This window comes from Cryptotermes secundus, unplaced genomic scaffold (assembly GCF_002891405.2).
Source record: "Cryptotermes secundus unplaced genomic scaffold, Csec_1.0 scaffold962, whole genome shotgun sequence".
In the NCBI taxonomy this organism is placed as follows: domain Eukaryota; kingdom Metazoa; phylum Arthropoda; class Insecta; order Blattodea; family Kalotermitidae; genus Cryptotermes; species Cryptotermes secundus.
Genome location: NW_019720723.1, coordinates 452,868 through 477,497, shown reverse-complemented (window position 1 = coordinate 477,497; position 24,630 = coordinate 452,868). Strand labels below are relative to the sequence as shown.

Sequence of the window (24,630 nt, the reverse complement as noted above, 5' to 3'; positions counted from 1 at the left end):
TATTTTTTTTTTTCTCCTTGGCACTACAGCCCCAGTGGGCGTAGGCCTACCTCCATGAAATTCTCCGTTCACTTCGGTTTTTCTAGATCTAACACATTCGGTAGGACTCCTTGGGCGGGTGGTCACCTCGTCGCAATGCCTCTACCTGTACACAGAAAAACGCACACACACAAACTAAACATCCATGCCCTGAGTGGGATTCGAACACACGATCCCGGTTTCCAAGCTAGCGAAGACAGTACATGCCTTAGATCGCTCGGCTACCGTGACCGGCCCCAAATTATTATTAGGGTGATCAAATCAAAGATAAGATGGGCGAGGTCTGTAGAACTCTTAGGAGGGATAACCAGAAAACAAATAAAAGTATAGGCTGTAACATTTAGTCAGTCAGTGAATTCAACTCTAATAACAGATTAATAAATAATCAAACTGCTCATAATATATCAGTAGTGACAGCTGCTCCTTAAAATATTTTCACCTTCTTAGTTTTAAAGAAATTAAATGGTAAAGCTATCCCTGTAGCGTAAAGGTCCATAGGGTTGTGAGACGTCGAGGCTCCCACGTTTTCTAGGTAATCGGTTCACATATGGCGGTGAATTTGTCAACCTTACGCACCAGCCTCCCTCTCCCCGCAAGTAGATTCCTAGTACTCATTTCTGTTAGAGGCTGAGTCGACCCCAGGAAGGATTTGTTGTTTCCTTTGGCCCTATAACCCCAGTTTGGGCCTTGGCCTACCTCCATGAAACTTCGTTTCACTTCGGTTTACTAGACCTCAGACATTCGGTAGGACTCCTTTGGCGGGTGATCAGCTCGTCGTCTACCAGTACACAAACACAGAAAAATGCACACAAACACACACACACTCAAACACTGAACAACCATGCCCTGAGTGGGATTCGAACCAACGATCCCGGCATCCGAGCGAATGAAGACAGTGCTTACTTAGACCGCTCGGCTACCGTAACCGGCCCCAGGAAAACTGAAAAATCTAGTGATCTCATCGGGACCTGAACCCGCCACCTTCCGGCTTGAAACATAGTGCCTCAACCAACTACGCTACCGCGTGCCCCCACCTTCTTGATTTTAGTTGAAGTAAATAAGGAAATATGTAAGATCAAAACATCAATCGGAAAACATGAAGAAATCGGACCACTTAGAAGATCTGCCATAGAGAAATGTGTAGAGACGTGGATTGCACCAAACTGGCTCGGGGTAAGGTCCATGAAGAACTTATATGCTCGCAGTAAAGAATTGCTGCTTTTCATGAAAGGCCACCGGATACTGGAACGAAAACTCTATTCTCACGTACCTGACTTCGTGAAGTTGGAACTGTCTCATTTAATTCAGGCTACAGGAGCTAAATGCTTGTGCGAGTTCTCTGTACTACGCGCGGGCGCTGCGTCCTCAGTTGAGCCTAGGATAAATAAATTAGCGGTAGAATGGAAAATATAGATGTTGAGGAAATTTTACCTAATATTGACAGAGTGAGATGAAGACGCTTGATGAAAATATGAAGTTAAAAGGAAGCAGAAGAAAGACTGCATGGGAGATAGAGGCGCACATTGGAGGATAACATTAAAACCATTGTTAGCTAAATACATCGTGAGCGTTTGAATTGGAATGATCGGTTTGGCTTAAGATTCTATTCAACATGGTAACAAACTGCTCCAAACAACATAACAAACAAACTCCGTGATTTTAGTCCGCAAGCGAACTATACCGACTGAACGACCGCCGCTTCTCGGCGAAGTTAATGCCAACTTTTGCGGATAGAGGATATCGGGTGGTCAGCGCAACGGATCCTCACGGCCGTTAATCTCGATTTTATAGACCGGAGCCGCTATTTCCTTGAAATAGCTTCTCAATTATCATCACGAGGTTGAGTGGACCCCGTTCCAGACCCACTACTTCTCAGAAAAAATGTGGTAGCGTCGGGGTTCGAATCCGGACATCTGGATCTGTAGCCAGGAACTTTGACCACTAGACAACAGAGGTAACAAACAAAAGGAAAATAAAAATAGGGAATTGCTAAATGCATCCTACTTAATGAAACCATTGTGCATTGAGTCTGCTACGAGTATATTCTTTCGTGTTAGCAAATGTGTGTTATAAGAATTTTTATTACAGTAAACCTTCCAATGCCATGAGACAACATACACGCACATTGCGTTGCTTAAAATGCGAAATATCTTTTCTTCAGTTCTGTTATAATTTTCGAGACGCAACACTGTTAATCCTGCTTACGATACACGTTTCATCTTACTCGGTTCCGCAAGATGCACTGCTCTTCCAGGGTGGCAAGCCACGCACGTAATATACACGTATTTGTTTAGTCATCATGTCTGTCAGTGGGAACTATGCACAGTACATAGAAACAGTAGCTTCATATTAATTTTCTTTGCCACGTTGCATTTCCTACCGCAGAGATATGAACCCACGGCAAGATTCAAGTGTATCATTAACTGTGTTCCTCCATGGACTTGGTCTAACATTATCTTCAGCAGTGTTCCCTCAAAGAGTTTTTGTAGTAGACCCTAATTTTCTAATCTTGCTTCTCATGATTTGCGATTAACTGCCGCTTTAAAATAATTATTTTAATTTCAAGTACACTAAAAGGTAAATTTATCTCTTTAGTTCATTATTATCAATGTTAGGTGGGTCCCTTGTCACCGCGGCATGGCGCGTCCTCAGGTTGCGGATGGAGGAGACGCCCCTCAGGTATGGAGGGGGAAGCTGCGAATATATTGAATAAGCAGTCACGGAAAGCCGTCAAGGGGCGATCCTCCAGCTTGGGGGCTAAAACTCCTCACCGTAAAAAATAAATTCGTTATGAAAATTCTCAAGAAGTCTCGAACCTGGACGGATTCCTTGGCACTGGATGGAGGTGAGTGGTCATCTTCACGCCCCTGCCGCTTTACCCTCGGGGATAGGGCCCTCAGCACCCATTAGTCAAGGGGCTGATTTTGCCACAGAGCCAGTCTAGACGCTGTCGAGAAGGGAAGAATATCTTGCCCCTGTTGGGAATCGAATACCTGATGTCCAGCTCGTGGCCTAGTGGCTATACCGACGAACCTATCCCGACTTATCTCCGGTGTACTATTAATGACATCAAAGTCATCCTGCTGAACAAAATGTGACAACTCCCTTGTCCTGCTTGTCATCTTGAGATAATAAGCAGGATAGATTTTAACGAGAGGTCACCCAAATTACTTACTTACCCTTGGAGCTGAGCCCTTCTTGAGGGGCTGCCAATTCTGCGGCTACTCAAGAATTTTCCAGCATTTTATGAAGCCCGAAGGTTCATCACCGTGTTCACAAGAGCCCTCCACTGGTCCCTATCCCGAGCTAGGTCAGTCCAATCCATACCATCCCATCCTATCCCTATAAGATCCATTTTAATATTGTCCACCCACCTACGCCTTGGTCTTCCCAAAGGTCTAAAGAATTAACCTCAAAAATTAAAAATTCTGGACGACAGCTATATTTATCCTAATATACGATGAAAGTATACACTAAGCAGTGCTGCTCTCTAAGGACCAGGCTATGAACTTTCTGGGCAAATGCTGACAAGGCAGCGCCGACCCAAACATACCTCACACTGCCGTTGAGCGCTGTCATTCTCTGATCCTATTCGTAACTACTGTCACGTGATTAAGTGTTTGAATTGGTAATCAGATTTTTGCGCACTCATGCACACAACTCGTAACTACAGGTAACTCTAGCGCTGTTTCTAATTCACACACTCTGCAATTCACTTCAGCACGTACGAAGTCTTCTCGGTTTGCTGCATCTTGACCAGCTGTTTCCTGGTAACGGCTTTCAGCTTCAATGTTCACGTGCTTACTGGTCGGCGACTGTCTGACTTACAGCTGCTCCTCATTATATAGCCTCGGCATGGACCGCGCAAAAAAACACCGCTTCTAGTTTTGATTTTGCGTGCGTCTGTTGCTGTCATTACCTAGCAACGGCTATTGTAGAGCTGCTTATTTCGCGATCGTTGCCTAAGAAGGGATCTACATGCCACACTATTAACGATAACTGCTAACGGAAAAAGGGACACAATAACAAGAGTCGGCCTTCTATTTATGAGGATGAAACAGTTTCTACGGACTGTCTGACCGACCATGAACTCCGACAAAACCGTATCCAGTAGAAAAAAAATGGAGACTAAAATTATAGAGACAATTGTAGTTTTTGTATTCGTGCGTGGGAATTGTTCTTTCCATTTTGTGGCGCATACGCCTTAGCGTGGGCTTCCAAGGCATGGGGCTGATGGACTCCTACCAACAGAAAATGCTTTAAAGCTGTTGACGTCACAATTTACAATCTCCAAAGCACATGGAAAACACATAGTAGTAACGACATTGCATGTTTCACAACATGACAAGCATAAAATGGGCATTTCTCAGACATTCTTGCTTCCTGTCATTCTGTCTCCTCTACAGCCACGAGCTTGATTTTATTCAAGTTAAAGTACAAAATGTAATGTCACTTTTGCACCAAAGCCTCTCCCCATGAAGACATACAGTGGAAGCACAGATAAAGCTCCATTCTTTTGTTAACTCCTCACTCTCAGACGGTGTTAACCCTGGTACCTATGCGAAGACTGGCAAGTCACAGGGTCACTGTAGACATATTAGAGACGAGACAAGTTAAAAAATAATCTTACCGGGAATCGAACTCCACTCCTGCCACGTTATAGAATTATCATCATAGGTTATTTATTCTTTTTTTTTTCGCTGGATAGTGTAGGGAGTCAAGCCTGTTCCGACTTCACCGTAGGCTGGTGTGAGCTGGCTAATTTCCTTAAGTTAGAAAAAACAAGAAGTTCTGGGAAGAACTAATCGCCCACTTTCCTTTGATATGACGCCGACAACGAAGAAGACAATAAGAACTGGGTGAAAGGCACGCGCACGCGCACACACACACACACATATACACAGAACAAGGTGGCTTGTATTTAAAAAATGGGGGGAGGGACAGACAGCTAGGTGATCTCATAAGCCTCCTTTTATTTTTTCGAAATAAGGAGAGTAGGCTATACCTGTATACATGTATATTAAGAGTAGAGTGTTCTTGATTGCTCGGAGGAAGTCCGTCTTTTCGGTGGAACATATCGCTCTTTCTACAGGGCTTTCGCTCCAGAAGGCCTCAGAGTTCACAGCCACCGGAGTTAGAACCTCAGTTCCAACTCATGTACCTACTTCTTACAGATAAGCCGGGTCGGAGGTTTCTGGAGCATTTTCAAGTTAGGGCTATTAGTATATTGGCCTGAAATGGTAGTTTCTTCCTAATGTGTTTCCTGCGTATCGGCCAGTTCATTTTAAGATTTGCTGCGATGTAAGGGCAGAAACGTTGTCCAGGTGAAGTAAGGAAAAGCTAAGAAGAGAATCCATTACTTACCCCAGCAGATGATGGGCCCAACTAATTATCTTCATCAATTTTACTCTAATAAGAACTTTTAATTTATCTTTTGGATAATTATTAGATTACAAATGTTCAGGATTAAAAGTGTAATAGTGTAGTACCGATGTGCTTTGTCGTAATTATTACGTCGTGGGTGAATCATAACTGTCTGCTGTTGATACTAAAAACACGTCACTCTACAAATATCATAGTAATTATTGTGCTCGTAATAACATGAGGTCTAAGGCGGCCCATAAACGTATGAGTCTGGCTCGTGACTCCGGCTCGGCGAGGAGCTGGGCTCCAATTAATTTCACCACACACGTATGAGCGGTACCGTAGTGGTTGAGGCACTATGCTACAAGCCGGAAGGTCGCGGGTTCAAATCCCGATGAGGTCTTTTGATTTTTTCAATTGACTTAATCCTTCCAGCCGCACTATGGCCATGGAATCGACTCAGCCTCTAACAGAAATGAGTACCAGTAATTAATTAAATAATTATCCTGGGGAGTAAAGCGCGGCCGGCGCATAAGGCCGACAACCTTACCGCCATCTTTGAGCCGATTATCTAGATAATGTGGGACCCTCGACGTCTCACAACCCTATGGGCCTTCATGGCCTGTTACAGGGATAGCTTTACATTTTACATTTACACACGTATGAGCGTGGCGACCCACACACGGGCGAGTTTGGCTCATTTGAACCCGAGCCGAGTCGTACTCGCGAGCCAGACTCGTACGTGTATGGGGCCACACGAGCGCACAAAATGCATCCGTTGTAACGAACGTCGTGACGTCCGTTATAGAAATAAACAAGAGAGGCGAATGCTACGCTTTCTTCTGGATCCATTGCAGACAAAAAAACTACGCACCGCATTCTGCAACTGTGTGATGTCCTCAGCAACGTCCGTCATAAAGTACCTTCGTTACAACGGACGCGTTTTGTGCGCTCGTGTGGCCGCAGCCTGACACTGACAACCATTTCTGTCATGCTGCGCTCCTTGGGCGTTTGTACGTAGCAGATCACTAAGTTCTTTATAACGCCCTGCACCGGCCTACCGTACCTTGCATGGTGCCACAAAGCCATACTTTCTGTACAGATCCGTTCAGTTTTAAAACAAAAGAGCACAGCCTATCCACGAGGGACAGGGAATTTTTCGAACTATCAATGCGAGATGCTGTTAAATAGCTTGTTCAGAGCAATGAGAACATGTTTAAAATTCTATCCATCCACCTGCCTACCTACCTATCTGAATATGTCTCCCGTTTTGATTATTTTTCAGGTTATAAATGTATTTACCGTATTTACGCATGTATAGGCCGCACATTTTTTGCCAAAAATTCAAGAGGAAAACTGGGGTGCGGCTTATATTCGAAATATTCGAAATCACACTTCATTTAAAAATAAAATTATATTCATAATTAGTAACACAAGGTGTAATACTCCTGAAATAATATCCCAAGAAAATTATTTTTTCTATAATTTCTGTCTGAAAATTGTGCCGCGGCCTATACATGCGTAAATACGGTAGTTTCGTGGGGTATAAGGGATGTATATCCATGATCAAACTAAGTAAAATGACAACAGAGATTAGGAAAAGAAATCCCATTTTATCTGACTCCTACGTTCAAGTATTCGTGTTAAAAACAGTGTATCCTTGTGTTCTGCATTCCACATGAGGCTATAAAACCGTTACGAATTGTGAATGTCTGTTAGTAAGGCAGGCAGAGCTGTAGTGTGAGATGCTTATTCCTCTCAGGAACCTGACTGCATCATCAGTCACTTGATGAGGTGTACAGTAGGGCGCTATCTTCTTTCCTAACTTTCCCAGGGCACAGTCATGTGGAAGGCTTCTTGCTGAGACGGCTGTTGTCGTAAATCAAGGACAGCTATAACGGCACATGGAACGTCATCTAAACCTTGATTGAAGCTCTGTGTCCATTGTGAAATGTTATTCGCTCCACACTGACAAAGAGAGGGAATATACACACAAGTAATTCATATCATATCAGGTTAGAGACAATTACTATTCGTCTGGAGATTACTTCCCTTTGTGCGTTAATGTGCCTGTCTCCCATGCGTGGTGTCCCGCCATCTTGAGTTTATGTGGCGAAGAACACAAACTATGAAGCTCCCCCAGTCGCCTGTTATTTCGTCGCTTTCTCCCTCTCAGCGCACTGTTCTCAAACACCCTGTATCTATGCGATTTTACTCTGGCGAGATATCTTTGAAGGCAGGAACGATTACTTTAGAGACTATTCTCCTAACAGGACACTAACCGAGTCACACTAACAAATTCACATACTTTGAAAATTCATGTGTATTGAAGGTCGTGGGTTCAAGTCCCGATGAGGTCATTGGATTTTTTTTTCAGTTGACCTAATCCTTCCAGCCGCATTATGGCCCTGGGGTCGACTCAGCCTCTAATAGAAATGAGGACCAGGAATTAATTAAATAATTTTCCTGGGGAGTAAAGCGCGGCCGGCGCGTAAGGCTGACAACTTTACCGCCATCTGTGAGCCGATTGCCTAGATAATGTGGGACCCTCAACGTCTCACAACCCTATGGGCCTTCACGGCCTGTTACAGGGATAGCTTTACTTTACTTTTACATAGGATTCAGTAAGCTCATTTGAATAACTCTGTAAACAGCACTCTATAATAATTATTATAGACACTGAAAGAGAAAAGCATCTGGAACACTTGTTGATAGCTTGAGGACTTTATATCCATGCCTTCAGACGTTCGAATCTCTTGGGAAACCGTTCATGAATTAGTGATACAAGGTGCTCTTTCACAAAAACGGTAGAAAACAAAAGATTTATTCTGCAAACCAGGGATGTCAGAGAGTTCCAGTTGTTTAGGCAAGGCGCGTAACATAAGAGAAAATGGATGACAAAACATAATTAGCTATCTCGTAATAGTGCCCAGTGGGCGTCATCTTATGTTTTCCAATTTGATTCTTTCGGCAAATAGCCTTACGATACATAATATGGACCGATCACACTGGCCGCACGGTCTAAGGCATGAACTGTCTTCGCCCGCCCAAACACTGTGATCGTGGGTTCCAATTCCATTCGAGGCATGGATGTCTGTGTTGTTCTGTGTGTACGTAGCGGCCTTGCGACGGGCTGATCCCCTGTCAAAAGAGTCCTAACAACCGTGTATAAGATTAAAAAACTGAAGAGGCGGCCAAGGTCCAAAAAAAGGACTGCAGAGTCATAAATAGATAGATAGACAGCGGATTTCTTATATTTTTCCTTCTACCCTGAAGATGGAGGCGATACATTCCTCCGAAACGTCGGTTAACACCACATATACACGGGGCCAAATCCCAGAAGACTGCTTTCTTCATAGTCACCGCCGTGAAAGCCTCAAATCTTACGCAGATAATATTGATGTTCATAATTATCGACCCTCTGATTAATGGCCCCAAAATGGCGTATCGCGACCAATACATTTATGGCAGTGAGCCACTGTCTTTGCTTAACATTCATCTGAGTCCTGATACGTCATCTGCGCAGTGGCGTCTTGACGGACAGGAGTCGTATTTAGAATTACTGGTATGGCTAGCAGATCACTACGCTAACAAAACTTCGACAAGAATGCGTGCTATCGCGTTCCTCTGATCCGGTTCTTTGTTTCCTTGAGTCGGTAACCTTATATCATATGCTGTTTCGGTATTTGTGCACTCTGAAGAAAATGTTAAAGTCTCATTGTTGAGCACATACTGTTGCGTTTAGAGACGAACGCGTATACATGATAATAAGGGGCACTGAGGATTCAGTTGGTATACTTATTAGGCTAGATCACTTCCATTTGTCTCTTTTAGATTCTGTGATTGTGCCGCTTGCTGTAAAGGCGTTTGTATAAAATGTATTGGTATGTACGTCATGGCGTGGACCAAATGAAAATGCATATGCATTTAACACAAGAAAAGTTATAATTATATGGACGCCAAAGTCCTCTACATACAGATATTTATCTTTACGTTATAAAAAGTAAAGTAAGTAAAGGTATCCCTCTAATAGGCCGTGGAGGTCCATAGGGTTGTGAGATGTTGAGGGTCTCACATTATCTACACAATCGGCTCACAGATGGCGGCAAGGTTGTCAGCCCTTTACCTCCAAGAACATTCCAGGAATATTCCTGGTACTCATTTCTTTTAGAGGCTGAGTCGATCCCAGGGCCATAGTGCGGCTGGAAGGATTAGGTAAATTGAACAAAATGACCTAATCGGGACTTGAACCCGCGACCTTCCGGCTTGTAGCATAGTGCCTCAACCAACTACGCTACCGCGTGCCCCATCTTTAGCTTATTATTTAAAAAAAAACTAGGATTCTAAGTAGAAGTAAGAGCAAACAAGACCAGAAGAAGAGATGGAAAAAATAACAAAAACAAAACACGGACATTGTAAAAAGTAAAAAGGGAATTTGGAGTAGTCGTTGCCACACACTCTGATTATTCACGGGAAGGAAAAAGATGAAGAACAAAGATCGGCGTTGGACAGTGATAAATATTACCACAGAACAAGAAGAAAAGGTGGAACAGAAGCACCATGGTAACTCCGGAGTAAGTGACGTGGCGCATGAAGGCTGCCTCCTTAACTTTCCTTTTCCTGAACCACAGGCTACAGTAGCAAGAGTACGGAGAGGTTATTCTCCTACAAGTTCCAGTTTATCTAGGGTGGAAATTGAAAGATCAGTCAACAGCCATGGCTCTGGAGTAGAACCCATGACCCTACTTTCCAACTGTACAGACTTCCTGTCCTGCAGATCTTAGTCTTAAGGCTAAATACAAATTTTAGCTCAGATAGTCGATATTCTCAGTCTTGTAGGGAACTTGAAGTACCGCCACTGGACCTTGCCTGAGGCTAAGTGTGCCCTGTTTCCATCCTCACACCCAATTTTATCTAATTCGCTTTAATATTGTCCGTATTTGCACGTCTAGGTCTCCCAAGTCGCTTCTTCCATTAAGATTTTTCGTCTGAATCTTTGTATAAATTTCTCCCATGCGTGTTACATGCCTTGTCTATCTCTCATCCACTGCCATATAATATAAAGCCATAATCTTGGAACTTCAGGCAAATCTCAGGTTACTGTGGCGAAAGAACTGCGCTTTCCTTCACTAAAGCCGCGCCACAGAGTTCCAGGCTGATAGCGGAATCGTCACACTTGTGCCTATACACGTTGCAAATGGGGAACCAGTCGGTACAGCGATGGGCTACGTGGCTGGACGGCCGGGTTTCGATTCTCCTCATTGGTACGAGATTTTCAATACTTCACAGCGTCCGGACCGGCTATGGGGCCCACCTCTATAGAATGGGTACCGACGGCTCTTTCCCCGAGGTATGAAGCTGACCGCTTACCTCCATCTAGTGCCGAGGTCAAAAATGGTGGAGCTATAGCTCCTTTGCCAATACGTGTTCGTGGCGTGGTGCTTAATTAAGCACAGGGACATCCTTATCCTTCATTTTTTTTAATTCGCTAGTGGGGGGTGGAGTCCAGCTAGGTCCACTCGGCACGGCGGCCACTGATTGGCCTATTGTACCTTCCCCGGGTGATTATGATGATGGAGAAATTGGTGGAATGAAGATTGGTAGGGGAAACCGAAGTACTCGGAGAAAACCAGCCCCAGCGCCACTTTGTCCACCACAAATCCCACTTGACCAGACCCGGGATCGAACCCGGGCCGCCGCGGTGGAAAGCCAGAGACTAACCGCTTGAGCTATGGCGCGGCTTTTCTTACCCTTATGTTTGCACTCTGCAAATAGAACTTACCAGGTAACGGATGCTGGGCACGCATTCGTGGCGTCTCAGCATTTTGTACTGAAGTTCTTCGGAAATACTGCATGCCTGAAGCATGAACCCCTGTCTACTGTGTAAGGAATCGCGTCTCAGGGAGACGATTTCTTGCAGTTTCTGTTCAGCGAGAATTTGGCGTTCCGATTCGGTTGTTTCTTGTCCAGCAGCGATACTGTCTGTCTTGACTTATTCACGACTGCACGAATAATTTGTCTGTGGAGCTGTAACGTCCTGAAGTTTAAAGCCGGAATCTCCTCTCTACTCCACTTACAGAACCGCACGCGAACACTCGCCGTTCCACTGCACAGCTCAGACGCGTCATTTCGACACGAGGAATAACACAACTGAGTCAATGCCTAATCTCACTAGTCAAGGAGAGAAGCAGGGGCTCTGGATCGCATCGGCCCGACACATAAAGCATACGTCGCTTCATGGCAGCTGTTTAATGACCTATCGTACCGAAATGAAAAGGAAATCGTAAGGTCTGTTGGCTGTATGTTGGTTTGTCGGTTCTAGGATGCCAAACCTCCGGAGTCCGCCTTGACTGGAGATTGTCCGGCATCCTAGTCCAAATTATTCGATTTGCGGGAAAGCCTGAGATGATCGCATTGTATTTAATGGGGAATTTAAGTAATGAAGCTTAGCAGTACGTAGTTCTTTTGTAGCCTTCTGTTACTTCCTGTTTCCTAGATCCAAATTATCTTCTCGACACCGTCCCCTCAACACATTACTCGTAGAACGTCGGTAATTCGAACGGAAGCCCCTCCCGCAAAAAGAAAATAATATAAGGTTTACAAATTCGTCGTAATTACCTTTGCATTGCAAGTGAATGCTTATGAAGCAAGTTGTTAAAAGTTAGTGGACCTGCCTGGATGGGGGGTGAAGGACGTAGCGCTGTTACCTCTGGCCCCAAGCCTGAGGTGTAGTCTAACGCCCGTGGGTTACTACCTTTGTCTATAGCAGGCATGTCCAACTTCAAAGAGGTTGTGATCGACTTTTTAGTGTCAAAACTGCCTGTGATCTACCACACCCTCCTATTGTCGTACCTCGCTTTAAGCAAAAATATTGGTAAAAATAACACGACACATGATGCCTGTTGTAAAAGCAACAGACTTTGAAAGTACAGACTACTTTAACACGTATTTTCCCTTCAGAATCTGAATATAATCATATTATATTACAAGTGAATTTACAAGCTTTTCACGTATAATTTCCTTATAGGCGTATGAGATCGACTAAAAATCGTCCGGCGATCGACGCGTTGGACGTGCCTGGTCTATAGTATAAAACGTTGTACGTATAAATCTTTTGAATAATTTTGTAGAAACAATCGATTTTTTTAAATTAATATCCAGTAATATGAGCGATTCGACACTCCGAACACACCAGCATATTAATTATTTCGGATTATTTAGGTTGCGCTGTACATGTCTCACTTTTAGGATAAGACCACGTTTCACACCCGTATAAAGCAGCAGGTGCTGCTCTAGTTTTCAGTATGTTCATTCTCCTGTCCTTGACAGAAGTATAATATGGAATTAAGCTCTCCTCTGAATGTTTTAATGTTTGTCGCAGTTTGGAAGCATGTACCGTCTGTTTAAGTAAAGTAAAGTAAAGCTATCCCTGTAACAGGCCGTGGAGGCCCATAGGGTTGTGAGATGTTGAGGTTCCCACATTTTCTAGATAGTCAGCAAACAGATGGCGGTAAGGTTGTCAGCCTTACGCGCCGGCTGCCCTTTAACCCCAAGAATATTCCTGGTACTCATTTCTGTTAGCGGCTGAGTCGACCCCAAGGCCATAGTGCGGCTAAAGGATTAGGTAAATTGGAAAAAAAAAAAAATTCAACGACTTCATCGGGGCTTGATCCCGCGACCTTCCGGCTTGTAACAACTACGCTACCGCGTGTCCCTATCGTTTTTGGTAGCGGAAGAAACGTTTCTCTTTGTTTGGATACCGCAGTGTTAATGTGACAACCATTGTGATGGTTCACAGCAGCTCTGAGCATGAAGAGAGTGGTTGAAGGCGACGGGCTTACGATGAGTCTAGGAATATAACGTGTATTTTGACCGCTGGGCGTTTGGTGACCCTTGTCAAGATAAATCAGGAGCCGCAGTTGTGTCAAACAGAGACCATTAACGGCTCGAACCCTACAGTGTAGGTGTGTGGGAAACAAGAGATCGGTCAGCTTTTTAAGAGAAAACGTCCAATTGACGGTGGTATCCATCACATTACGTGTATTATTCTGTAATAACTTACCACCTGTGCTGTCGAAGGTTCTATTATACACGCAGGTTTCATTGTTTGGAAGTTTCTAGTCTGTCGTTCATCGGCATTGTGGTTTCTGTGTCTGGTTGTTCATTTAATTCGATGCAGTTCTTTTTCACGCCCATTTATGTCTTAGTTTCCGGTCTTTGCATGCATTTCAACAATGTTCTTTCTGTAAAGCTTCCTACTATCTCCATCTGACAACCTCAGCCCAGATGTATACGTATGTTGCCTGTAGTCCGCAAGAGAACTATACCGACCGAGCGACCACCGCTTCTCGGCGAAGTTAGTGCCAACGTTTGTGAATAGAGGGTGTTATATGGTCAGCGCAACGGACCCCGACGGCACTTAATCTCGGTTTTATAGACCGGAGCCGCTATTTCCTTGAAATAGCTCCTCGGTTATCGTCACGATGCTGAGTGGACCCCGTTTCAGACTCACTACTTCTCAGAAAAATTTTTAGCGCCGGGAATCTAACCCGGATCTCTGGATTTATAGCCAGAAACTCTGACCACTAGACCACAGAGGCAATCTCCAATATATATGTTGTCGTGTGTTTCCTAGGCAACGCGACAAGAAATTGTGTTGGTCTCGGATTTGGAAGAATATGTTTATTGGACAATCACTCTTTACCCTCACTAATGCAATTATGCACTTCTAACGCCTCCAGACGTTTCCTCTTCAACTGTCACACGTGCACCGCCGATCTCGGTGGAGCGTCTTGGCTCTTCGCCCTTCTTTGCTCTCGTCGGATACTAACTGACTTGGTCCTCTGATTTGTTCTTCGCTTATATCATACGCTCGGACGTGATAGACACCACCGTGTCTTAAGGTTCAGTTTCGCTGTTGACTGGTCTATCCGTTGCCGCGGGAATTCAACAGTTCTGCTTCTGTTGGGTAGGCAGTTTCCTAGGTAGCATGCGTTCTCATTGCCGTTGCCCAGCGATGGATGTCTTATAGTCCGGCTATCAGGCAGCACGTCACGATATACATATATACATACATATAGCTATACTGCAGGACTTCCAGAGTCTTGAGAGAGAAATCACCAACTGCTTTCACGGTGGGTTCCTGCTTGGCTTATTTTTCAACCTTTAAGATGGAGGCGACATGTTCCTCCGAAATGTCAGTTGACTTTCAGCGAACTACACTATATTAGATCCCAGAAGATAGAACTCTTCACAATCACCGCTGTGAGAACCTCAAATCCTGAAATTAGCGTGGTCGGGAGTTGAGCTCAGCATTTCTTTGTCCTTGAAAACGCTCAATCATGAAATTTAATCATCATCATCATCATCAGCTTCAAGGTCTATCCCACAACTATCTTTTCGTCTTTTCCTAGGCCCTCACACGTCCTTTCGCCCTTTGGTTAATAATCGAGAATTCTTTTAATATTCATTTACATAAAGACAAATAGTGAAATATACACAGAGTTTTTTTTTCTGTTTACCGGACGGCAACGAATCCAATTAGTTGAGAGGAATGCCATCTTTTCTCGTACATTTATTATTTTTCTAGGGAACTATGCCTACAACTCAGAATCAGAATTATTCAGAAAATCACAGCAACTCGAAAATTTAAGCAGTCTGCTGCAACAAATTTATAATCTTAGATTTAACTAACTCAGGGAGCAGACATATTCAGGAGAAGCTAATAGTCATTCATCTACTAAGAAATGTCTCAGGTTTCATGATTTTGAAGGCTCATTAAAGTGTCAGCAGCAACTCTCCTGCTGGACCCTATCTTGACGCAAACGATTCCAGTCTCATCCCAAAACCTTACATGTTTAAGATACATTTTAGTATTATCCTCTTTTCTATTTCGCCTACGTCTCCCAAGTCATTTCTTTCCTTCAGGTTTTACGACTGAAATTTATATGATTTTTTCATGTCTTAGAAACAAATATTCAGCAGCTATTTCCGTAAATGAGGTTGTTACTAAGATGTTTTTTGAAGCATTTAAGTTAAATAACTACATATTGCTCCCTTTAAACGTTTGTCGCTATTTCGAAAAACATTTTAAAGTAAATAAGAGCTAAGTTTAAATGAACGAAACTACTTTCATGGTCCAAGTACCTTCATTTGGAGATGAAGCAACGCGTAACCGCCTTACCAAGCCGTTATACAGCAACAAAAACCACTCCATTACAGTAAAAGTGAAATGAATTATTGTCAAGATGCTCTGACGGCAGGTTGAGACCTAGCAATACAAAAACCAAGAAACAAGGACGTGAACATATCAGGAATGAATACAAAGGACATGGAACAAAAAACAGGGAAAAGGCAGGACAGGAAGTTTTTACGTTTTTACGACAAACCCCCAACCCTTAAGCAGAAGGTTGATTATTCCTGCTCTTAAGAATACCGCCACGTTACCTCTATACAAGGCGGATCTGGGATGGCCCTGTTACAGAACGTCACTATCAATTAGCCACTTAATTAATTAATGAAAATAATGGAGTACAATAAATATACATCAATAAAGAACATGTTAGGAGAAGTTCTCACAGAGGTATTAGGTGTGCGGTCTTTTGGGATATGACTCTATTTCAATCGATGGTTATCGACCTTTTGGAGCAATATACTTTTTCCATCTTCAGGATAGTATGTTTCTGCTAAAAGTTGGTAACCATTTGCCAGACTATACAATAATGGGCATATATGGTATGATTTAAGAGTTATCGGTAAGAGCTATAGCTTTCATTTGAAAAGTTTTCAGGTACGAAGTGCTTTAACAGAATGCAACAGAAAAATGAGGTACAGTTTGTAGAGGTGTTCTTTTGCCGTAAGAGGGCGGCATGAGCCGAAGAAGTCTCAATAAGTGAGAGGTTTTCAATTTGGAATGTCCTTTCCAAGTCGTAAAACCGCCGATCATTAAAAATGTGTGTGTTCGTAATGGCTGTATCTGAAATATTTAACGGTGTGAGAATAAACGGAATTTATCGGAATACCAAAGTCTAGAATTTGTTGTACTTTATTTCCAGGTGAAGAGGAACCAGAATTCATGATAAAATCATAATATAAAGATAGCCAGTAAATGATTCGAAAATGAAGAACAGTTGCAATGATTGGGAAAGACAGAATATTACATTAAACCGGATAAATGTATTTAATTGCTTGTATTACTACCGTCAACACAACAAGTAATATGGGAGCATCTTCGATAAAGGTAATAGGTGTTGGTATATCTCTTACGTGTTTAAGAGATCTACCAACTCCTATTGTCTTAATTGAAGATGCTCCCATATTTGACCGCCTCTGTGGTCTAGTGGTCAGAGCCACTGAGGAATATCAAGGAAACCCACAGCCAGGATTGTCGGTCTCTGGAACGAGATTTAATCCCCTGTGACTCCCGAATACGAAGCAATAGTGGTGCCCACTTGTAAGACATGTAACTGGATATTTAACAGGTTTCTATTTATGGCAGAATTGGACAAGATGTTTCTACTGCAAGGTGACGTTCGTGGACTACGAAGTTGGTCCGGTTTGTAGAGTCACGGGCCAGCCACTGTTTTTACTTCTCTGCTGATGGTGCTCTGTTGCAACAACTGAGAGAATAGCCTGCAGTTTTTGTTCTGGGAGGGGGGGAGAGTTGTTCTCTTTTGCAACGAAGTTTACAGCACGCAACAGTCTTTTGTTAATCTGACAGCCATGAGTCACAGATTCAAGACTCAAAGCGAACATGGACCTAGTACTCGTAACATACAGTTCAGAAGTACGAAAATTGAAGGGAGAAGCAGGATATCTAGAGGGAGTTTCTTACATTTCTTGACAGGTTCACGGCCCTGCACTTAGCGGCGACCGGTGCACCACCGGCTGCTAGGCGAATACGAATTTTGCCGTAGAATCAGTATGCCTGATGACAGATAAAATTTGGAATTAAGGGATGTTACTAACTTTGAGGATAGCTTGATGGCATAATGTTCCAAGGCGAGCATTGGGGCTCATGCTTGGGTATTTGTTATGATTTTTCAGCAGTGGACTGCAGTTATCAGCTTCATTAGCCATTTATTCTCAGCTACAATTCGTGACGAGTGTGTGACGACATGGTGCGGTTTACTTTAGAGCAACGTGTGGTTCTGTAAGAACCCTTGTGAAATATGAATCTGCTGGAAGGTGTCATGATGAAAGAGTTCCCAGAACACAAACAATTCACAGTTTGGTGAATAAACTTAGATCAAAAGTACTCGTAATAGACAAGAAACAAAAATATAAGCACGGAGTACTTATTGAGAAGTTAGATGATATAGGAGCCAAATTTGAAATTACACTTAGAAAATCGTGGGCACGCGGTAGCGTAGTGGTCTGTGCTACAAGCCGGAAGGTCGCGGGTTCAAATACCGATGAGGTCATTGGATTTTTTTTTTCAATTTACCTAATCCTTCCGGCCTCACTATGGCCCTGGTGTTCACTCAGCCTCTAACAGAAATGAGTACCAGGAATTAAATAAATAATTTTCCTGGGGGGTAAAGGGCGGCCGGCGCGTAAGGCTGACAACCTTACCGCCATCTATGAGCCGATTGTCTAGAGAAAATGTGGGAACCTCAACATCTCACAACCCTATGGGCCCCCACGGCCTGTTACAGGGATACCTTTACTTACATTTTACTTACTTAGTATCAGCGCTCATCTCTATCGGCCTGCCTGGCCAGGTTAGTTGCCAGATGAACATTATTCTGCTACCACAGTGTTTCTGGTTGCGTTTGCCCGCGTTGACAAGATTGATAACATTCTTAGCCTCGAATTGGGATACGCTACATCACACACGGGGAAGATCATCAAACTGCGACTCTGCTGTAGGCCCCCTGCCGGAGTAGTCTGCTTGGAAGACATTGCAACAGCTACTTCGAGCTTTTCCTTTCCAGTGCAGTGCAGTGCAGTAACGCTTCTGCGATCTCCTATTTCTCGCGTCATGGCGTCATGAAGTCGGACCATGAAAGCGGAGGGCAGATTCCACGCATTCTTAGACCTTGACGTGAATGATCAGCTTCACGCTTCATTTGTTTTCTGTTAAAGAATCAGTTGGATGTGCTTCCGAGCTGTTCTGACCTGACGCTGTACATGATGTCTCACTCTACAGACACTGTGGAATTGCATGCGATGAACAGGAATAATTGTGAATTGTGGGATCGATGGAAGAAAATTGGGAGTTGCGTTTAAGGCGCTGTCCCGGAATTCCCCTGAAGGGACACAGAGAAACCAGGATGAATTTATGTCCGAACAGACGGCTTTCCTTGTCACATTCCAACCGAGTACTCTCGTATACGAAGTAATTTTGTTTTGTGGAGAAGAAATGAAGAAAATTTCAGCTTCCCGACTTGTGATCTGAACGCTGTCCGTCCACTAAGCATCTGTTCACCAAATGACTGAGCTTCCACGACTCCCGTGTTGCAAGCTTATAAAACACAAAGCTCGACACGCCAATGGAATTAATTGAAAAGTTGCTCCAGGCAGAAACTTTATGACTGCTACTTATTTTAGTTGTTTTTTCCTAACAATCTTGCGATATTAATTCTTGATAATATTAGTCTCCTTCAGCAGGCTTGGTTCATTCTGATATAAATAGTTACCTGCCTTTGAGGGAAGACGTGGTAACCTAAGCAACCGGTTTTCAGACAAGGCGACAGTACATGTGGGTGCTGAGAGCAAGAAGGAAATATTTTCTACTAATAAGTCAAACGCTCAGAAGTACTGAGTTTTTGGACTTTTTCTATCGTCCTGTATTCTAGAGTTAGAAAGAACGACGTTTCGGAAACTGGATCTGTTTCCGTCCTCAGGTGAGGGAGAAGACACCTGCCCAGGTGGGTCCCTTAGAAATACCTAACCTCGATCACTGGACAACCCCTGTCAGATTCACACAGCTATTTAATCACCTGAGACTGAGTGTCTTTCCTTAGTCCTCGCCATAGCTCAAGCGGTTAGTAGATGGCTACCCATCGCGGCGGCTCGAACCCGAAGTTTACGACTTTGGTGCCGTTACCTTTTACTTCAATGCAAGTAATAAGAAAGGGTGTACCGTCCCTCAGGCGATCCATCGCAGCGTTCTCATCCCGGTAGGCCGAGTTCAATCCCAGGGTAGCCCACGCAGGATTTTTGGTAGATGAAGTGGTATTGAAGCAGCATGGTTCTCTCCTGGCACTTCGGTTTTCCCCTGCCACTTATCATTCCATCACTACTTCATAACAAACAAAGAAACAAACTCCGTGGTTTTAGTCCCCAAGCGAAATATATTCTTGGAATATTCTTGAGGGTAAAGGGAGGCCGGTGCGTAGGGCTGACAACCTTGCCTCCATATATGAGCGGATTGTCCAGAAAATGTGCGAACCTCAACGTCTCACAAGCCTATGGGCCTCCACGGCCTGTTACAGGGATAACTTTACTTTACGTCACTACTTCATAGTCGTCAATAATCACGGGCTTACACAGTAGGCAATTGAGAGGCTTCAGCACGAAGTCTCACCCCTCTCCAGCAGTCATTTCAAACCCCCCACCCCTACATAATTAAGTCAGAAGAATAAGTTAGCACTTTAAGATTTCGTAATTTTAATTTCCCAAAATATCTGAAAGTTATCGGACACCTTATCTTGTCTTATGTATGGCTCTACAGCCCTTTGTTTTACCTTGGCCACTTTTTCAGTTTTTTTATCTGTACACAGTTGGTAGTATTCCTTAGATGTGGGATCAGCTGATCACAAGGCCGCTACCTACACACAGGACGGCACAAACACAGAATAAACTACGCAGACATCCATGTCTCAAGTGGGATTAGAACTCACGATCTCTGTGTTTGAGCGAGCGAAGACAGTTCATGTCTCTGACCGCACGGCCACTGTGATCTACGTAATAAGACTTAATGCCAGTTTTATTTTTAACTCCAGCATAGAGGTATAATATTTAAATGTGCAACCTTTTGCTATACAAGAGTACAGATATGGAGCACAGTTAATTAGAGTTTCCTAGAATTCAGCGAAAGCATTCAAAATGTTAGCAACACATATCTTGCGGTGTTAAGGCCGCGCCATAACTCAAGCGGTTAATCGCTGGCTTCCCACCGCGGCGGCCCGGGTTCGATCCCGGGTCTGGTCAGTGGGATTTGTGGTGGACAAAGTGGCGCTAAGGTAGGTTTTCTCGGAGTACTTCGGTTTCCCTTGCCAATCTTCAATCCACCGAATTCTCCATCATAATTACCCGGGCCAGGCTACAATAGGCCAATCAGTGGCCTCCGTGCCGAGTGGACCCAGCTGGCGAAAAAATCTTCCGGTGTTCCATTCAGTCTCTTGCATCTTTTATTATGTGATTACTCTGCTTCCTTTTACTGCAATTTGACAATAAGTATATTTTGTTTAAATTAATCCATCATATTTTTGTGCCACAATCAGCAGAGACGGGTTAAGCTGAACGTAATGGGAACATACGTCGTGCATTGAGCTGGATTCGATATCTCAATCTCAGGAACAAATGCCATTAATTCCGCCGTGATCCAACAATTTCAGGCGGTGAAAGAAGCTGTCATTTTCATTTATTTTTTATTCTGTTAAGTAGATTAGAATTTGTACTCACGAACTTATATAATGGAAATCGTGATTCAAGTAAGGAATAGAACCGTGTCATATTCTCCTTTTTAATAACTTTGCATTGCTGGTAATCTCTTTTGAATGTTAGGAAACTGATGTACGTGTAGTTTTGACATTGTCTTTGGTGTATGTTTTGTAAGCTTAAGGTCCAACCTCACCTGAACTGTCCAAGTGAGTGCATTTCCTTATGTTAGGCAAGTAGTCTAATATGAGCCAACGCTTTCACTTGCCTCTTTTTGCTGCATGCAACGCAATAGACAACTAATTGCCGCTTTTCAGTTCGTAGGCATCCTAATAATGATTATTACTCCCGACTAGGATCTGATAAGAGAAATCAGCGTGCTGTCAGAATCAAGTACGTAGCCGAGACAAGTTCCTAGGAGCTCGGAAACATTACGTAACTTGAGAGTGGACGTTTTCAAGTCAGTGAAAATTAATATTTTCTTCCGGATTAATACAAAATGCACTCTGGTTTGGAGTTATCAGCTAGTTTTCTGGTTGCCAAATTCAGTTAGAATATTGTATCATAAACACGTCTCATCGGAGGAAAACAGCCACTTTTTAAAGACTATAAATAATTGAAGTGTCTTCTATACCACTGAGATAAAAAAGACTAAAACAAACTCCATGGTTTTAGTCAGCAAGCAATTGTTGGGATCCGTTACCAGGCATCGATTAGTGAAGACATAAGTTTAGTGTATGTCGTAGTGAATTGAAAATATTATAAATTAGCAATAGCGCTGTAATTACTTGCAGTTACGAGTTTTAAGAGTCCAACAAATCATGTTACCAATTCAAATTCCGTGTCTAGTTGCTAAATACATGACAATAACTTTTTTCATTTTCTTCAGGAAAGCGTAATTTGTTTGTATGTCAGACACAGGAATATTGACGTTTATACATCACTGTTCGATGGTTAAGTTGTAGAAGAGAGTGAGGTACACTGAGTTCAGTGCAATGACAATTTTCTGCAACTTCTCACTATGAAATTCACTCAGCTTGATTTTGGATCGAGGAAAACTGGGAAGGAAACTGTCAGGATTACGGCCTCTTGTGTTGTTAACGCCCTGTATTTATTTATGTATAGTACGTATATTTAGTGAGCAGGGATAGCGACTAGCTATGGGCTGGACTACCAGGAGATCGGAGCTCGAGTAGGGTCAAGAATTTTCTCTTCTTCACAGCGTCCAGACCGACTCTGAGATCCACCCAACTTCCTATCCAATGGGTACCGAGGGCTCTTTCTCTGACTGTAAAGCGGCCGTGTCGTGAAGCTGACCACTCACCTCCAGCTAGTGCCGAAGTCAAGAAAATGTGGATCTATACACCCACTCCCCCATACGCCTTCATGGTGTAGTGCTCAATTAGTTAAGCAAAGAGACAAATTTACCTCTTACCTGTATAATATATTTAACGGCGCTGTCCGTACCTTGCACTGAATAACAAATTAGAAATCATGAGGAACGAGGTGATCCTGGTTTTATTTGGTCCTTTGTCTCTAGGGATTCAGGAAAAGCACAAAAAAATCTCAGGATAATCTGTGTTCAGGCCGATGTTCGATTTGGGAATCTCCTGAATAAAATTTCCTAGCGTTACAGCTTGAGCAACTCTGTATTTTGGTAACGTTTCTAAGCAACGGGCTGAGTTTGTCGTCAGGACGGAATTCAGTGAGAAGAAAATCAAGGACATGATATTTTGTTTTGAAATTCTATTATTAAATAAAGTGAAATTATCTGGGTTATTTGTGTCATGGTTGTTGTCCCCGAATTATAAAGAAGAAACACGAAAACCAGTAAAGCCGGGTATCGATTGCGCGAGGCAATGTTCGTTTCTTTGCCTTGCAAAGTCTTTACCATGTTGGTATCTTGGAGCGTGTCGAGGCGTATCGGAGCGGTTCTTTGTCCCGCGGCAAAGGGATTTCAGTGTGCTGTGCTTTTTCAGTTGAGGTCTTGTGGGGTTCCGGTGTTTCTTTCGCGGCAGAATGAAGAATGAAAAGAGTCTAGCTCTCATACAGCTTTGTGAATTGTGGAATTGAAGAAGTGCTAATTACCATACCAAAATATATGCGAGGACGCATGGAAGGACGTATGAAAATGCCAGTTCAGAATCTAAAAAAGATGATGACAACTTTATTGGCTTCAGAAGAGAAAATCCGATAATGACATTCGCGTAAAAATTTTAACTGTGTCTTCCACTAATTCAAATGTCATTTTTTTTTCTTAGCGCTACAGCCCTCATTTGGGCCTAGGCCTACTTCCATGAAACTCTCCGAATTCAAATGTCATATCTCGCATAAATCTATTTCCGTATTGCATTCGCTGACGATACAATTCCTTCATCCACCAACGCACATTTCGTTTCGGTTTATTTTTTCCTTCGATAATGTTCAATATGAACATAAATGAAGCCGCTGCACATGCAGTGTTCATGGTGATCCCGCGACAACTGAGGAACAGCGCCGATCAACAGCCGCGCTTCGATGCTGGACTCGAACAGGGTAAACAAACGAACGAGTTTACCGCGCACAAACAGCTGCGCGCGGCAGCCGCGAGCAATCCATACCCAGCCTAAGGGGAATTGCGTAGATTTTTGTATAAAGCGAGATCTTTTTTTTCTGTGGCGCTACAGCCCCAATTTTTGGCCTAGGCCTACTTCCATGAAACTCTCCATTTCACTTCGGTTTACTAGATCTTACACATTCGGCAGGACTCCTTGGGCGAGTGATCAGCTCGTCGCAAGGCCTCTATCTGTAGACAAACACAGAAAAACGCACACAAACATCCATGCCCTGAGTGGGATTCGAACCCACGATCCCGGCTTCCGAGCGAGCGAAGACAGTGCATACCTTAGACCGCTCGGCTACCGTGACCGGCAAAGCGAGATCCTTAGCACACACTAATCCGGAGAACACGTACATACAATACATATTGAACAATGTAACCCTATCTTTAGGAATCCGGTTCAGAGCTGCATTATCTGTAAATCCTTGGCTGTAATGACATCCTTATAGTCCTTATTTATTCACGTTATAGAGCTTCATAACTAGCCAGCCACTAAGCAACTTATGCTATATTCGCTCAACTGCTTAAAGATTCCTTCCCTTCTGTGGCCACAGTAGGCGCATTACCGTGTTCACAAGAGCTGACCGGTGAACACCAGAACCAGCTGAATCCAATCCTCTTTGTATTTCTCTTACCCCGACTTAATTCTCAGACTTCCATTTACGATTAGGTTTACTAAGTTGCTTTTCCATTTCGGGTTTCCTTGTTCAAATGCACTACAAAATTTTTTACTTTTAAGGTTCTCACGGTTGAGATTATGAAGATTGTAGTCCTCTGGGGCGTGACGCTGTGTAGACGTTTTTCTACCTTGAAGATGGAGGCAGCGCGTTCCTCCCACACTTCGGTAAGCATCTACCGGAATACACGTCCTTTTATCGCAGAAGACGGCCGTCATAGAGACAACTTCTTACTTGTACCTCTCCCGCTTCCACGTTCCGGTTATCTCCTTCGCCTTGATTTTGTCGCTTCGGTAATATTCAATGACGAATACGAATTATAAATCTCCTAATTATTTCCTCCCC

At 43.4% G+C, this 24,630-nt stretch overlaps 1 protein-coding gene across 2 annotated transcripts in view; it reads right to left on the bottom strand.

The window, feature by feature from the left end:
• Positions 1-24,630, bottom strand: part of LOC111872418 (SH2 domain-containing protein 3C) — a 224,133-nt gene that overhangs the window by 198,056 nt on the left and 1,447 nt on the right. Inside the window, exon 1 of one of the 2 annotated variants that reach the window (XM_033754771.1) lies at positions 11,186-11,514. The exons of the other annotated variant lie outside the window; for it this stretch is intronic. The gene's annotated coding sequence lies outside the window, so the exon portion shown is untranslated. Of the gene's footprint in view, positions 1-11,185; positions 11,515-24,630 lie in introns of those variants that run through there. 2 annotated transcript variants of the gene reach the window in all.